This window comes from Motacilla alba, chromosome 3 (genome assembly GCF_015832195.1).
Source record: "Motacilla alba alba isolate MOTALB_02 chromosome 3, Motacilla_alba_V1.0_pri, whole genome shotgun sequence".
Taxonomy (NCBI): Eukaryota; Metazoa; Chordata; class Aves; order Passeriformes; family Motacillidae; genus Motacilla; species Motacilla alba.
This window is the reverse complement of record NC_052018.1, coordinates 99,033,116-99,050,810: the sequence shown is the minus strand read 5'-3', so window position 1 is coordinate 99,050,810 and position 17,695 is coordinate 99,033,116. Positions and strand designations below refer to the sequence as shown.

The 17,695-nt window shown below is 37.7% G+C and overlaps 1 protein-coding gene across 30 annotated transcripts in view; it reads right to left on the bottom strand.

The window, feature by feature from the left end:
• Positions 1 to 17,695, bottom strand: part of LOC119698727 (WD repeat containing planar cell polarity effector) — a 148,594-nt gene that overhangs the window by 104,784 nt on the left and 26,115 nt on the right. For 8 of the 30 annotated variants that reach the window (XM_038131080.1, XM_038131086.1, XM_038131087.1 and 5 more), the window contains 2 exons: positions 13,923 to 14,000; positions 11,239 to 11,372 (listed from right to left, as the gene is read on the bottom strand). The exons of 17 other annotated variants lie outside the window; for them this stretch is intronic. The gene's annotated coding sequence lies outside the window, so the exon portion shown is untranslated. Of the gene's footprint in view, positions 1 to 11,238; positions 11,385 to 13,922; positions 14,001 to 17,695 lie in introns of all 30 variants that reach the window. 5 more of the 30 variants (XM_038131081.1, XM_038131084.1, XM_038131078.1 and 2 more) reach the window with 2 other exon arrangements.

The window sequence follows — 17,695 nt, the reverse complement described above, 5'->3', positions numbered from 1 at the left end:
TCTGCTCAGCAGGAGAGAAGGTACATCTGCCCCAAAGGAAGGGTGTGACCCTGGGGTCATACTGGGGTGTGCTGGGGTGACCCTGGCTGGACACCAGGTGCCCACCAAAGCTGCTCTCTCTGCTCTGCTCAGCAGGACAGGAGAGAGGTAATAGAATTAAAGGTAGGCGAGATAAGGGCAGGGAGAGATCACTGACTGTCTGCCATCATGGGCAAAACCGACTTGACTCAGGGAAATCAGTTTAATTTAATACCAAACAAGATAATGAGAAATAAAATAAAATCTTCCCCCTACTACCAAAATCTTGCTGCACAAACCCAAAGTAACAAAGTAAGACTAGAAGATTTTGGCATGACAATTTAACATAAACTGCCCAAATTATTCCAAAGCTCTTTTATGTAGCTTCCATAGACACTTCAAGTTGTGTCCTCCCATTGACTATAAAGCCATCCCATAATGCTTTTATGCTGCTGAGTGCCTTCCCACCTAACAGGTCAGGAAATAATTTCAAGTCCTTTTTTTTTTTTTTGTTGTTGTCAGACATGTAGAGGGAACTTGCCAAAAAGCAGAAGCAAGTTTTCAAATGGGCACTAAATATTCAGTGTCCAAGATGCATACTTTTAAGAAATTTGTCCTCAAAAAGGTGAAAAAAAGAAATTTTGTAGGAAAATGTTAAAAACCCAGACTTCTAAAGAACACCCTTTCACACTGAATAATGAAGAGGAAGCAAAATTCTTCTTGTACCTAAAAAGGGAGAAGAGATTTGTCAATTACCAGAATATTGAGAGTTTAGATTTTTTGTTCTTTCTTTCCTTGGACTCTGAACACTCACTAACCAGCTAATTATTGGAATACTTGTTACTGTTGTGCCAGTGAAAATAGACAACTGCCCAAAAATACTGTTCCAATGTAACAAACTCTAATCTGAAATATCTTCTGATTAGTTACATTCTACAATAAAAATTTAAAAAAGAGAGAAAATTTGCTTCTGTAACAAAATATGGCATTATCAAGTCTGAGTACTTTTTTCAGAGGAATCCTTTCTTGTTCCCTTTGAAGGAATACATGCCAGCTTTCAGAGTTATGCAACTGTATCTCACCATTTCCCACATCATTATACTCCAGCACAATGGGGATGAGGATGATGACGACAAAGTGATCTTTTTGCATTTGAAAAATGCCTCACAGGAAGTAAATTATTCCTTTTACTCCATGAGTTGGGCCCTGCTATTGCAAAGAAGGTAGGTGTGAAAGAATAGAAAAATTCATTCCATTGAGCTTTAAGCACTCAGTCCCTCCCCCTTTAAAATTTATTAGACTTTAGAAAAAATGGGTTGAAATAACTCTCCTGTTAAGGTAAAACTGGAATTTAGCTTAACAGCTGGTTCTTTTTCTGGCTCACACAACATTTACTGTCTGCTTTCACAATGCCACCACAAACAACAGGGATATGTTAGCAGTTGCAAAAGCTTACTGACAAATGGAGATGTTTTGCAATGGTCAGCCTGTGCCAGTATTTGCGTGAGGATTCCTTTGTTTTAAAAAAACCTTCAGTTTGGTAACTATTCATACAGAAAATAATTGCCCTGCCACTTTATAACATCAATAAATGCTGAAATTGATACCAAGAGTCCTCTCTGACAACTCCAATATAGGTTCTGTCATGACAAATAATTAGAAACTATGCACTGCATGAGTGATCTGGGGCACTGGTGCTGCATTTCCTCTCTTTTGAAAGTCACCTGGGAGAGTGGGGTACCTGTGAAAGGCAGTGCTCAGCTCCCAAGGTGAGTGCATCCCAAAAACACCTTTAAAAACATACTAGGAGCAGCCTAATGATGGCTCAGGTTTTAGCTTTTCTATTTTTCAGATTCTGTGCTGCTTAGTGTGTGGGTCTGAACTTCATATTAGGGGATGGTAAGCTCTCTTCACAAAGCAGGTAGACAAAACCATTCCTTCTCTAGCTGGGGACCAAGGACAACAGAGCCAGATCTCAGGCCCAAGAGCATAAACAATGGTGGAATGAAGAGAGAAAACAAGAAGGATGGGACTTCATGGGCTAAAGCTGTAATTGGACAATTAACCCCAATATGCTAATGGACCAAAACTTATAAAAGTGTGAGACCCCATGACCAGTCGGGCATTTTGTGACCTTTTTGGGTTTGTCTTGGGTGTAGCCCTGGCTGGACTCTTGTGCTGCCCAAGGTGGATCCATTGAGGTCTTCTAATAAGCACCTACTTTATTCTTTAGCTCCATCTAGTCTCTGTTCTAAATCAGCCTTCACAAGGCATCACTAGAGCAAGAGAACAGGAGATGCTGACTACAACAGACCACCTGAACTTGGCAGATCATGTGCCAGAAGCATGGCTCAGTATGACAACACTATCCAAAGTGTCCCTAGAAGAGTAAACCCTGTAGCTGCCACAATACAGGGCAGCCTGTGATGACCATGCGCCTATTCCATTGAAGGTGGGCCCAGGAACATGCTCCCAGAAAGACAGAGTTCCTAGTGAAAGAGCAGTAAACAAGGGGGATTCCCCCCCCCCCCCCCCAAAATATTGACCTTTTTTGGGGGACACTCCTAGGAGCGGAAGCAAAGTAAAATACAAAATCAGTCAGGAGCAGGTCTCTCTATGCCACGGCAAAGTCACAAAACTGCTGCAATGGCGTCCATACATGTCCTAGATGAGGTGCTTTGGATATGGGGTTGGACAGAGGTTATAGGACAAAATGCCCAAATAAAAGAAAACACTGCAGAATCCATTTTCACTACTTACATGTCATCAGATTTTCTTTGGCAAATAATACAATACCAGGAATTATTTTATAAAATTGTCACAGGCTACACTTTTGTGTTCTCCTACTCCATGGAAATATACAATCATAGAATATCCTGACTTGCGAGGGACCCACAAGGATTGAAACCCAACTCCTGGCCCTGCATGATTCTTGAACTCTGGCTGGCTGGTGAGCATTTTCCAGTGACCAATCACCCTCTGGGTGAAAAACCTGGTCCTGATATCCAATAAAAACCTCCCCTGACACAGCTTCAGGTCATTCCCTTGGGTCCTGTCACCACAGAGAAGAGACCAGTGCCTGCCCCTCTTCTTCCCCTCATGAGGATGTTGAAGACCCCACTGAGGTCTCCCTTCAGTCTCCTCCAGGCAGGACAGACCAAGTGATCTCAGCCACCCCTCACAGCTTCCCCTCCAGACCCTTCACCATCCTTGTGGCCTCCCTTGGGCACTCTCTAATACCTTAATGTCTTTTTTATATTACAGTGTCCAAAACTGCCCCCAGCACTCGAGGTGAGGCTGCTCCAGTGCAGAGCAGAACAGGACAATCCCCTCCCTTGCCCAGCTGGGGATGCTGTGCCTGATACCCCCCAGGACACGGGTGGCCCTCCTGGCTGGCAGCACACTGCTGGCCCATGTTCAACCTGCCATGGACCAGGATCCCCAGGTCCCTTTCCATGGCACTGCTCTCCAGCCTGTCACTCCCCAGTCTGTGCATCCAGGGCTGCACCATCCCAGGTGCAGAATCTGGGTTGCTTTCATCTTCCATAGGTCTAATTTTTTTCAGAGAAATGGAAAATGTAATAGGTGCAACGAACTCTAATTCACAAAAATACATATTTTTTCATTTGATTTTCGATTGATTACACAATAGCTTTACTAACTATAGATGCCAGAGCAGGTTACCCTCAATCTCACTTCTATCTCCCTTCCTCCACCCTGCAAAGGTTAACATCCAAACTCTGGCACTGCTACAGCTCACTAACAATGGCTAATTTTTAACTTGGACACCTAATGTTCAACAAACAAGGTAAGTCATCAAGTCATCCTATAAAACTCTATTTCTGTGAAATAATATTTGGAGTAGAAATCACTGCCAGTTTTTTCTTCCTCTTCGTGACCAATTTGTCCTTCACCAAGGAGAGAAACTCCCTGCAGCACAAGTATGATTCAAAAATGTACTATTTGACTCTGGAAGTTAAAGTTCAGACTGAACTACCTGCATTAGATCAGAGCTACTTGATGTATGCTTTATGTTGATACAACAATTTCTTTGTGTAAAACACATAAAATAAAATTTTAGACATACTATCTTTTACATTTCTAACTACATCAACTTAAAATTTAGTGCAATTATTCATTTAAAAATAGACCAGCTAAATTTTTTCTCTATCATGTTCTCACAGATAAAAAATGCAAAATATTCTCCCAATCTTACAAGACAGCCTTCATCCTTTTATAGCTCTATGAAGCCACAGCCTGTTTGATATATAATAAAACACATACTGGAATGAAGTTAGCAAAATCATGAGAATTTATAAAACTTCATTTTGTAGTCTGTCATTAAATAGAAACAATCCAGATTCTTCCTTCACAGCTACAAGTTTTTACTTTATTTGTTGACCCAGTATCAGCAGCACAGCAATTACAAGAAAATGCTTAATTTATACACATATATTGACAGTTTTAATTTGTTTTTTTAAGAAAGATGCTTAACAAGGATGCATATGTCTGTGTGTCTGTCTAACCTTTTCAAGTTTTTAATTCATTGATCTAAATTAGCTAGAAGTTATCTGATTTGTTTTCTCACAAAAAAAAATTGTGAAAAATATGTAATCCCTGAAAATGCTGACCCAATCTGCATGTGGGCAAAAGAAAAGTCTCTGTTCAGCAGAACTGAGGAACACACAGGGATAGCTCAGGCTATCCTGTGATGGCTTTTCTGTAGATCTATCCCAGCTGGGGAATGGTGCTGTGTGCCCAGCTGGATGATCTAGCAAAGTTCTCGTCTCTGACACTGGCCCACATGCTTAGAGCAGAGCATGAGATGGGCACATATGAACAGTCCTTTGCCCCTGTGTGGAAATTTACAGGAGTCCAATCAGGTTGTAAGGCTCAATGGGCCCATTGGTAAGATCAGCCTGGAATTTTTAGTCACCCCACTTTTAAATTTCACAAACGTTTGGATGTAAGGCACTGTGGAAATAGCACAGAGTGACACAATTTTAGTTAGGTTAGACGTTAAACTTGTGCAAAGATGGCATTCTGATCTACTCTCCCTTCTTTGGATTTCAGGGACAGTAATTCTGTCACTTATGCAGGAAATAATCTATTGGGACTGCATTCTTAAACGTTTCATTCATTTAATTGCAGAAGCTTGGGTTTATTTTCTGGTAAGTAGAGGTTCCAGTCTCCATCTTTCACACTGCAGTGGCAAAGCCTGAGATGTGTGGACCACCACTGCAACTCTGCAGTGCCTTGCAAACTGCACCTGGGTTGGAGTTTCATTTCCAGTGAGACTGTGAATGCTGGTCTCTCACTCCTGATCAGATCAAAACGACCATGGCTACACAAAACAAAAGCCTGTCCTGATCAACAAACACAAATTTTAATCAAATGGGCTATTAATCCATTCTGTAATGGCAAGCTGGCTTTGGTGGTCCCCACTTTTATACTGAGTTGGATCCCCAATACCTCTGCTCCCACTGCACCTTCCCCTACACAAGCAGGCTTGGGTTCCTCTTCCTTTTCCTCCCTTTCTCTTCCTCTCTTTCTCTTCTAAGAGAAGAGAAGCATCTCTTAGATGCTTGTTGAGGTCCAACCTCTCACCTGCAGTTATTTCTTTCTGAGCCTAAGCCAGTCCCTTCTCACAATTACTGCTCCTGGCACTGAAACCCCCTGTCCGAGATCCTGGCTATCTTCAGCAGCACAGTGGGCTTCATTCTCATATTCATTTCCTTCTCCTTTAAATCCCTCTTCCACTGAGAAAACAATATAGATTTTGTAGTATAAATGAATGTCAGATCCCCTGTCACTAAGACCAACCTCTAATTTCAAGAAGTAGAACAACAGGCATACTTCTATAAATCTATTTAGTGCATAGTAATTCATATTAAGAATATTTTCAACAAACCCAAATAGGAAGTCCATCAATTATCACACATCTGAATCTCAAGGCAAATATTTACTGGTGCTACGTTTTTTCTCTTCAGACTCTAATGATTCAGAATATTTTTGCCAAACACATGAATGAAGCAAATTCTTTTGATTATTCTAACTTCCTCAATCTAAATAGGAAAACTATTTTGTAGATGGGTGAACAACACACAGGAGCACTCTGTGTCAAAATACACACTGAAACTTCCATTGTAAGATTGGCCTAAATATGGCTTGCAGAATAATAATGGAAAGGAAATACATTATCTGACAACTCAAGAATTCTGGCATGAAAATTATACAGTGCAAATTTATTCCCATATGCTGTAAAGTTGTATAAAGTTCCATTCACTTATTTTTGTGAGGTTTGTTTTATTGTTTTGGGAATCTGAAAATTATCCTCTTTTATGCAATATCCATTCTATTTACTGAATTGTCATACTTTAATATATTTGCATATTTAACTATAAAATATACATATAGCTCCTTAAGAACTTTAAGATTATTTGACACAAAGTAAGAACACTGAAAATCTGTAAATGCTCTAAAAACTGTTCTGTAAAACAGAACAAACATTTTATCTCCAGCTGATATCAATTATTTCTTGCACAATTAATTGGGCAAAAAGGCACATGGGTCAGTATTCAGAATGGGAATTGTTGGCTTAGACAGCTGTCCAGTCCATCCTCTGAGCTCTGAACTAAAAACTCTGTCTACTAGATAGAGGGTGCTGAAGTTCAAGGACACGTGCAAAAATACTACAGAAAATCTATATGGGGTAACTTGTTGCCACCAAATCGATTGTTTGTGTGTCAAAACTGAGGCCTGGTTTTTGCTGAGTTATCACTCAAGTAGAAGATGACAGGATCAGAAACTGAATTCTGCCACACGGCTGTGGCTCCTGCCTTCAGACACTTCCAGTCCACGTTATTGGTCCTCTCTTTTGAAAGACAGCTATTGATTAACTGAACAGATAATAAGATTAACAACGGTGAAGCAGAATTAATTTGAGGGAGGTAATGCCATTTGTCAAGAAGACACTTAAGTTTATGTATCAGCCACACCTCTGACAACCTTAATGAAGCTAAGAACCATTCTCCAATTGATACTGCAGGCAAGTATTACAATCTGTAAAAACTCTCAGACAGAGTGGGTGTGAAAAGTTAAGAAGGTCACAGAAAATAGATATAATTGACCTGGGTTTTTACTTCACAGAGTGAAAAGTTCATATACACATTTTGATAAAGACCCTGAAGGTCTTTATATAAACCAGATAGTAGATAAGTGATCCAAACTACAGATATCCAGTGCTGACACGACATAAGGCAATTACAGAAGTACTAAATGTCAAGCTGCTTTACGACATTCTTTTAGATAGTGATTGCTGTTGTAAATAACCCAATTTTTCAATACTAAAGGTCAGTAGGTCATAAAATTTTGTAGCAATATTTTCTTATCACCAGCCAAAGGAGAAGAAAACAAAATCTCTCTTTTTTTGAGCTAAGCAAAAAGAAGGTGGAAAGGCCTACAAACAATCCAAGCACAGGAAAAGTCCTTGCTCCACTGCCCTACCATTGTTGCAATTACTGTTTGCAAGGAAGTTTGTATGGGCAGGTCTTTAAGTTTAAAACACTAGTTCTCATTGAAAATTAATGATGTAAATGTGTGGCTAACATAGCAGTGCTACAGACACAGATATGAATTGTTTCTTTCCATTTAGCATCCTAGTTCATCAGCTGCCTTGCAGCATGGGCTGCTATGAAATGAACACTGATCAGAACAACAAGTAAGTCCAAAGCAATGGGTTAAATCACAGTTCAGTCTGAATTTTAACTATATTTGCACATAAGCAAATAAGAGATATTTTTATGCAGTATTTCAGATTTAGCTATTGCACAACTAACTAGATCTGTACAGATGTCAGGTAAAGTGCACCACTCAAAAATACAGCACAAACAACTATTTTGTTTGCCATTTATGAACTGTACTGACTAATTTCTTGCTGAACTGTACAGCTCTGGCCTTTAACATTTTATATTCTGCATGTTCACTGAGTATGTGCTTCAAGAAGTTTCTAAAGAACATTGGTAAACACATTGATTTCATTTATAAATCCTGCAAATTTGCAAGCTGCCTTTAAAAAATAGAAATGTATTTCTGAGTATATTGTATGAGTTGAATAAATTTACTAGAACAAACAGATTATTTTTAGATCTACAACATCTTCAGATGTTGTTTTTTGCATTCCTTTTTAGAATGTTTTTTAATGTTTTAATTTAAATAATTTCCAGTAGCTGTTTTATGTTGACCTATTTTGTTTAGATGCAGTAAATTAGGCAAGCAATAAATTAAGCTTTACTAATATTTGAAAATCACCTTTGAATAGCCTTTTGCAAGGCTGATAGAGATTCTTGTTTGTGAGTATTTATTTTTAAATGGTTTTTTTCTGCTATACTTGAATTCTAGTTAATCCAGTGAGACTTGTATCTTGGTTTCTTCAGTGTAATATTTAAAAAACTACAATGCCTGTGTGTCAGACTTCCTTTTAAGGAAGATTTGATTGCAAACACAAACAAAAAGCTTTTCTTCTTTTGTACTCCTTTATGATCTTCAAACAAGTTTCTATGAAAAGGACTGTATTTTTTCAATTTTAAGCCATACTCACCTTTGCAGTTTGAAAAAAAATGAAAATTTCACGTTGCAATAATTAATTCCTGATTGTAATGTTACAGTATAGTTTATGTTGTGTTCTAATTATGCAGATATGCAAAAGGCAAAATAACTTTGAAGAAAAAAATGCCTTTGTTTAAGCATTTTCATAACTACAATGAAACTGTTGAGCAGTGGGTTGTATATAAACTAAAATATACACAGATTTTAATACTGAACTATAAACTCTTCTACCACTCTTGAGAAAACCATGGCAGTAAAATAATCAGTCTGCAAGTACAGCTAGTTTCAGAAAACTACCTCATTAAAAATGCAAACAAGATAGGTCCAAAATGGTCAAAAAGCTCAGATCAGCTTCATTCTACCTCTAATGGGAGCTGAGTAAGACCAGCTGTCAGTCAGATCCCTGCAGTTGCCTTTGCCCACTATTTAAAACAGTTTTGGTCTCAAAAGCTGTCCTACAACATAATGGCAATAGATTTACTAACTTCCAGCACCATTCCTATACATTTGAGTATCTACAGTAAAGAGAAATCAAATTTTAGGATCTGCAAAGAGATCACACAAATAATGGATAGCATCCAACACTTTTTAGGAAAACCTTCCTCTTGCTAATAATACTATCACCATGGGATAAATACTGTTAGGTGCCACTTTATGATTAACTTCATCTGCCTGAAATAACAGAACATTTCAGTAGCTTTATTTGATATACTAGATATTGATACTGATGGAGAGGCAATTTCAACCACCAGCCCCAGTTTCATGTATGCAAGAGCTCTAAATTTTGACTGGTATGAACCAGCAGTTCATCTTAGCTTCTGTAAAATAATATAGTGGTGGAAGTCATAGGTATTATGTATTAAATGAAAATTGAAATGTAAAATGGATTTTTAGGCAGCTCTTAATACTTCAGAAACAACCAGCTGGAGTGAAGCATCTTCCCAACACACAGTCAAATTATGGAGAGAAATGTGACTTGGTTCCCCCTGTATTTTCAGATAATACTGGTGATATGTTCTTTAGCTTCAGGCTTATTGTCTTACTAATTCAGCTGTATATTGAGGGTGTTTTTAGTGGACAGACTTGAAGGAGACAAGGTACACAGAAATAAAATATGCATCTCCCAACTATCTTTAGTCACGAGTTAGAGTATCTGCATCTATCCTTTCTTTTCATTACAATGCTTATTTGCTCTGCTCCCATCATCAAGTTATGGTACTTATTGGAAAAATTATATGAAGCAGCTCTTGTTAATTCAAGAAATATTTACTGAAGAAATCAATCCTGTTAAAATTATAAAGCGTAATACCAGAAGGTGTAATTAGTTTACAAAAGTATAAGATTAGGTAAACTCCGTTTTCAATTAATCAGTCATTGTTACCTGGTTCTAATTTTAAAATACCAGTTGTGAACTCAACCAGTGATTTACGATAGCTACTCAAATATGCTACCAGCAGAAAAATCCACATAGCTCATTTTCAAAGAGTTTCTAACTTAAAATTGCATCCTGTTATTATTCAGCTCAGAAGAAAAACTACTACTGGGTCGATTGGTCCAAGCTCCTTGTGAGAGGAGTGTGCACACCAATATTTCATTCCAAGGTACAATACTATTCTGATTTGCACAAGGATAGTGCCAAACACATTGGATTGGGGCTGAAGTTTGCTGGGCAAACATTACAAACTGTTGCATTACAGATTCTCTTAGTATCTTCTTATATTGTTTTCATAAGTCTCAGCTAAAAATGTTTTTGAAAATCTATCAACAACTACCCTTAAAATGACACAACATAACCTTCAATGCCCAATACCTTCAAAGCACTCACATGCCTCCATTTTATGTGTTTATTCAAAAGGTCCAAATTTTGTATAGAAAGAACAGGATATCCAATATCCAGTAATTCACAGTATCCAATAATTCAGTCCATGCTAAAGAAACATGTTTTACTTCTGCCTAGGTTTCACTTTCAAATGAAAAAAAAAATTATGTGAGTCAGAACTAGACAGTACAGGCGCTAAAGCAAAAATGTACACCTTTTAACAGATAAAAGGAACATTAATGAGTATCACATAATCTCTTGGAAGAATTAGAATTAAATTAGTTATACAACAATGTATGTCAGCTTCACAAATCATACCCACTGATGCTGAAATTCACATTACTTAAATATATATGCAAATACTAAATTCCCAAGTTGCTAGTGAATGTGACGTCAGGAAGATTCACCCATTTTAATTCCATGTGTTCTTGCAATGTAAACATTGTCTTTTGAGAAGAAAGGTCATCACAATCTCAGAAAAGATATTGTGCTGTATATGTAAAACTGGAGACAGCAGTATCAGCAGCCCTTTGTGTAAATATGCTACTATGAGCATATCAGCATATACTGGTGCAATAAAGATGTGGACACTTATGCCTGAAGGGACATTTGGCTACCCTTTTTAAGGCTTAGGAGGCTATACAGCTCCTAAAGAAGCTCCTGAAGAAGGCTTTGATGCCTTTCCTTTCCAAGCTCTGTGCCAGTTCCTCCAGCTGTGTGCCAACATTTTAGTCGAGATGGTCTTTGGAAGTTTGGGCAGCTTTCAAAAGCTGTTGGATAGCAGAAATCCTTACCTTGAATCAGAAAATTAGTGCAAAGATGTATCAACTTCTCCAGGAGGTGTATTTTCAGAATCACCATCTCCACAGGCTGGCTTTAACAAAGACTTGAGGTGGCAGATTTCTTTGCTGAGTGCTTGTGACCATTCCTGGGTATAGAACTGAGATGTAGTGCTTTGTGATATGTTCCACTTTTGAATTTTAATGGCTTTAATTCAATCAGTCTTAGGAACTGATTCCATAACAGTAGAATTTTCTTTTAGAAATCTTTTTATTTCCATTCTCCTTCACTAACATTGCACCAATATCCTGGGTCAGAAGAGCAGGCTTTAAATTTGTATTCCTAGGACAAACGGCTGTAAATCCTGTTCCTTACTCTGCTGCCTGCACATTCTTACAGCAGAGACACAGCATTTCTAAGTTTGCTACTGAATGAGGAATCATGATGATTCTAGAGAAAAAAAAAAACAACCCAGCTGTATGGCACTGAGAGTTTTATTTTTAAATCTTTACTAGCAATGGCAGAAATTTGCAAACTGCATCTATTTTACTATTCTTGCTGCAAATATATGGAGTGGGAGTTATAATGAACGAATGTATTTCTAAACAAGGCAGTAATAATGTGGTAAGTGCTATAATGTACAGATGCTCATCTCTGTCATTAATTAGGTAAGAGACCAGCCCATTTTTCACTTGCATGGGGTCCATGTACATTTTCTTTTGTTTTTACAGTAACAATTATGAAATGTAATAATTTTGCTGTTTTGAATCATTCCACCTTCTCTCAATCACCTTTAGTTATCAGCATCTTAATCCTCTGAATTCCAAGAATAGTAGTCTAGGAAGGAATGCAAATTAAAGAATAAATGGATAATTCTGGGGAAAATAAAATGATTCCCTGTTAAATCTACAAATACTTAAAGTTAAGTAAATTTGGTTTCAAGGAAAGAGAGCTCCTTGGTGCAGAAGCACCCTCTAATGGCTGGCTCCTGACTGCTTGGAATCACAACTGGAAGAGCAATTTATTAGCTCCACTAAAAAGCAAGGGAAACTGTTAAGATAAAAAAAAAAAAAAAAAAAAAAGGGAAATGTGAAAATATGTATGCACACACACATGTTCACATTTCACTTACAGTCGCTGTTGCATATCCTTAACACAGAAAAAGAGCATCATGAATCTGACAAACTTTTTTTCATTGGAGCCTGTATTTCATTTTAAAACAATATTCTCCATTTAGCATATAAAATAGCTTTTTATGTTCTCCCAGTTTCCAACCATTCTTCAAAATTTAAAGACAAACAGAAACTGATTTTCTCCTCTTATCTAATTTAATTTTTACAAAAGAAAAAATTAACTGACTTTTAGAAAAATGCTGTACTAAGTCTAAATCTTAAAATAATTTATGCTAGAAGGAATGTGGAAGTCAGTGGATCCAACCCCCTGCACAAGTTGGCCAGCTCTGAAGTTGCATCCCAATAGTAAAATACCATGTAAGAAAATAAAAAATCCTTTTGGTGCTAAAGCTGTACTAGAAATGTAAAAACAATTTCTGCTGTCTAAAAATATGCCTTAATAGGTATTTTCCCCTTCTAGTCTATGGTTTTGCAGGGTTTTGTTCAATGAAAATATCCTAAATTTGCTCATATAACTGCATTATTTTACCTCCACACTAGAATATGTACTTAGGATACAGCCCTTTATTATTAACTGTTAAGTATAATATCTCAGTGCTCATGCAAAGCCAGTAGCAGATACAGCAGTTAATAACATGAGAGTAATGAGACCAACCAACCAACTTGCTTCTCAACATCACTTTTCAAATCTCTTTGGGCTAAATTTTCAGTGTGGGGAATTAGCCATAGAAATCCCATTAACATTAATGAATGTTCCATGGTTAACTCCCCATGCTCTGTGCTGAAGATTTACCCCTATATCTCTAAAATAAATATGTACAGATGCCAAAATTCTTTTTATAGAGCCTGAAGAAATTAAGGACTCTATTCTCAAATAATTGACTTATGCACATGTATCTTTTCTCCCCATGGATCATCTTCTACATATCAGGATGGGTGTAATGTCTGCATTATTCTCATTGAACAGATTATCCAAAGTTCATGTTTACTGCATAAAGGCTGAGTTTAGTTAATTGCATATTTTACAGAAATAATATATAGATTGAGTTGGATTTTTCTCATCATTAAACAAACAGTGATTGAACAGTATTCACTGTTATTGAGAACAGCATGTATTTATACTTATATTTTTGAAGATATAAGTATTAAGGAAAGTCAATAGTCTGAAAGAATTGGAAATTACCCTATACACCTACCAAAAAGCCAAAATACAACTGGATCAACAGAAGTCTCTGGAAGCAGTGACTGAGGCACTGTGTAAAGATGGGGAACAATGTTTGTTACCTTGACTATGAAAATATGAAGGTGGGAAGGGCTTGTAGGACCAAAATCAGCAGGGGTGGGGGACATATTGCCACCATTTTTTCTATTCCCATTTGCAAGAATATACTCTTACTATTTTTAAAATATTAATTTAGAAGCTCACCTTCCCAGTTAAGCTCATCATTTCAAGTTCCACTACAGCTTAAAAAAAAAGTGCCAAAACAACGGCTTCAAATCATATTTGCTTGCTAAAATTTGGAATAAATCTTCAGTAACACTCTTTACATACATAAAAGACTTACTTTGCCTTCCTTTGAATACTCTTCTTGGAGATCAGGCTGGAATACATCAAGTATAATACCCAATTTTATGCATCTGTCCTGAAAACAGTGACAGTGTGTTGGTGTTACCACTATAGTCTCAAAGAGGAGAATCTACTTCCTCCCTGAATACAGAACCAAAAAAACATTTACATGGAGCCTGTACAAATTGTTTTGTCTGAAAATAATATACCAGCTAAATGAAGAAAGAGGAAACCCCCTGAAATTATCCAGTGAAACCATGTTTGAGAAAATTCACTCAGAAAAAAGTATAATTCTTCTGGTTATACCTGGAGATGGCACGTTTAGATAGAAATTCTTTTAGCTTCTGAGCAGACTCTTGAAATCATTTCTAGATCGAAGATTAAATGTATAGTCCTCCTAAGAATATCAAACTATGTAACCATAAACCAATCCTCTTTCAATAGCAACGCATTTAGACAGATTCCCCCTTTCCATTGAAATGTCTTTCATACAAGTCTTTCATAGCCAAGATAAAAAAGGGAATTTTCCTGGTAGCATTCTTCACAAAAATGCTTTCAGCTAGAACTGGGAAATCTGCAATGAGGTAAGGTCAGACTGGTGGGGGTGGGGAGGAGAATCAGTCATGTAAACAGATTTTATATTGCATTTATTACAAACTCCCCTTATTTTCAGTTGCTTCTTTGAAATTAGCACAACCATGACTGGATTAGTTCTCTGTGGGTTTCCCTCTGTACTGTTATTGAGCAGTCATGGGAAAACTCAGCCAAATGAGTATGGCTCTAGTGAAGCCATACATCTATGAGGAAGGGCAATCACCAGAACACAGGGTTTGTCTAAAAAAAGACATTCAAACAGATAGGGCACTTAAGCTGACCTCCCTGAAGTGATGTCCTCATACTTTAATTGAGCTAAATTTTTGATGCTTTATGTCACTGTAAATGAAAATTAATAATTCTGTTAGTTTTCTGGTTTTGCAGACATGTTCCTATCTACCTTTCAAGCAGCCTATCACTCACTGCACTGCTTCACATCTGAGCAGGTCTTGCATCCACATCTGTGCAGCCTCCAAGACTATGTAGACTGGCTGAAACCTCTGTTTAAAGACAACCAGGAATGTGTCCTTCCAGTACTGTGAGAAACACAGAAACTACAGGAGCCACATCTTTTTCATACCTTCAGCTCGTGAGAACACAAAAGGCAAAGACTCTGGCATGCCTACTGCCACGTCCAGTGTTTCCTTCCCAGTGGTGCACAGTCAGTGCTCCCTTTCCACTGCTGCATCCCCACAAAGGGGTGCCATCCTGGTAAAAAGCAGCAGTGTTATCTCAATTTTTTTGTCCAGTGGTTTTTGGAACACAAGTCTTTACCATCTCCTGGAAGCTGCCTCAAGACATACTGCAGTGTCAAGACATCTTGCATGGTTTATCCATAGTGGCTAAATTGCTGGCATCTCTTGTCCTCTGACCTACTCCCATGGGCAGTATCAGCTGGAGACCTTGAGTATATTTGTCCATACCTGATGCTGTCTGCTTGTGGCATCCTATACAATACTTTTTCCCATCAAGATTTTTTGCATAGGGTAATGGGAGAAGGGAAGAGAGGATAGGCATTTTTGCTTACCCAATATCACTTAAATGTGTTGAGCACTCTATCTATAAAACATCCCCACTGCTGTTGCATTTCATAGCAGCCTCCTCCCTAAAAGCATCAGAAATTTCCACAACAGTCCCAACAGCCGTTTCCTAAAATTCAACTAGTTTGCAACTGAGGGAGCCTTCAGATGAGAATGGCAAAATGCCAGTTGGCACTGCCAGGAAGTCCCCTGTCTACCCAACTCACTGGAGTGAGTTCAGAGACAGTCAGTGGCCTATGTTACACTGAATTTTTGCTTCCACCCCCGGTCATCCTAGTTGTGTATCATTACACTGCTTCTTCATGTACATCAGCAACCAGTTGATCTATCCCTAAAGCAGCGCTCCACCAAACAAAGCAGCTTCTGATAGATATCCAGGGGAAGGAACTATTCTCTTTCTCTACTTGCTCCCACTTCTTCAGTAGCTGTATGGCCATAACTTCAAAAGTTTTATGGAATCATAGACCCAAAATCATCTCTCTACAAGACTAAACATGTGCAATCTAATTTCCATTAATGATTATCATGATCTATGACATATGTTCTGTGCTGCCTTACAGCAGTTCAAAATGGAATGTCAAAATTAATGGACAGGGGGAGATGAACCATAAATTTTCTAGCTTCATTCCCAATACCAAAATTTCTGCAAGTATTACAGGCATTGACATATGAAGAATTGCACAAACACATTAAAAAAGGCAACTGATCCACAGCATGGACCTGAGTAACACAACATTGCACGATAGGCCCTACCTCCAGGATACCCCGTGGTTAAATTACAAAAGCAGGGAACACAAAATACATCACTCCAGCACGCTGAAGTTATAGAGAGGCATTTCACTTTGACTGAGCCAAGTTGCTCCACACGGAGCAAACAAACTATTCCGGTTCCCCAAAGTGCTCTTCATATCTGACAACACCTTTCTATATAGATCCTTAAGGATCAGGAAGAGCCTGGATACTGCAATTCCTGCATCAATATGTCTGAGGACTTTTAAAGGTAGTTCATTACTGTGAAGTCTCACAGCTGTCCTGGCCTTTGTCCTTTCCAAGGATTTCTTCATGAGATGTGTGATATTGAGAACTACATTCCTCATCTGTCAGCCTTCATTCAGGATTGCAAAACACACACCTAAAAAATATTCCATTGCTCGATCACGTTAACACAAGTCATATTAATTAAGAATATGTTTGTGTAATTACATGGGAGAGGCGCTTTGCACAGCAGTTAAAGTGCATGCAACATCTATAATAAGCAACCCTGTGTGTAAGACATTATTACAGTACAGGATTCTTGGTCTGAAAGAAAGAAGTAATTTGAAAATTGATGCCAAGTCTTTGGTGTTTTCTAGGTCACATAAATTGTTATTAGGACCTGATATATTTAAGAAACAAAGCACATTAAATAATATTTTATCTGATTCAATAGGAACAATCATTCTATAGCATTTGCTGAATAAAGTCAAACACATTTCTTCCAACAAGATAATTAAAAATGTACAATTTACATACAGCAGCCAAATCTGAATGGCTATTGCAAAACTTTGATTTTCTTTAGACCACTTTACCTAAAAGAACAAACATTGATGCAATCAAATTTTCACACCTTAAAGTTATAATGATTACTTTGGTTAGATCTAACTCTTCTCACAGATGCAATAAGCAGAGTTACACACATTTTGTGATAAAGATTTGCAGGCTAAAAAACACTGTTAGCAGGACAGCCCAAATGTCCTTAGGGGAGCCAGCTCCCCAGTTACTGACCAAACCAGGGAGCAATATATAGGAATAATGTGTACATGCTCAGCAAATCCATTTTTATGTTTTCTTTTTAATTTTAATATCAAAGTATTCCAAAGCTCAATTATGCTTCATTAGTGAAACTGTGACTATCCCACTTAATTATTTTAATATCTCAGGATTAGACAAGGAATGCAGAATTTTAGTAAAGCAGACAATGAAGGAAACACACTGACTGTTCCAAGAAAAAAAGCTGTATTTCATGTTTTGAGCCAATCAACGATGAGCCACAGATATTGTATTACAGATGATTGCTTTAATCCTAAGGCATTTTAGGGTGTATTTGAAGTAACACAAGGGAAGCTTGTTTTGATATATTCACAATATAAAGCTGCTA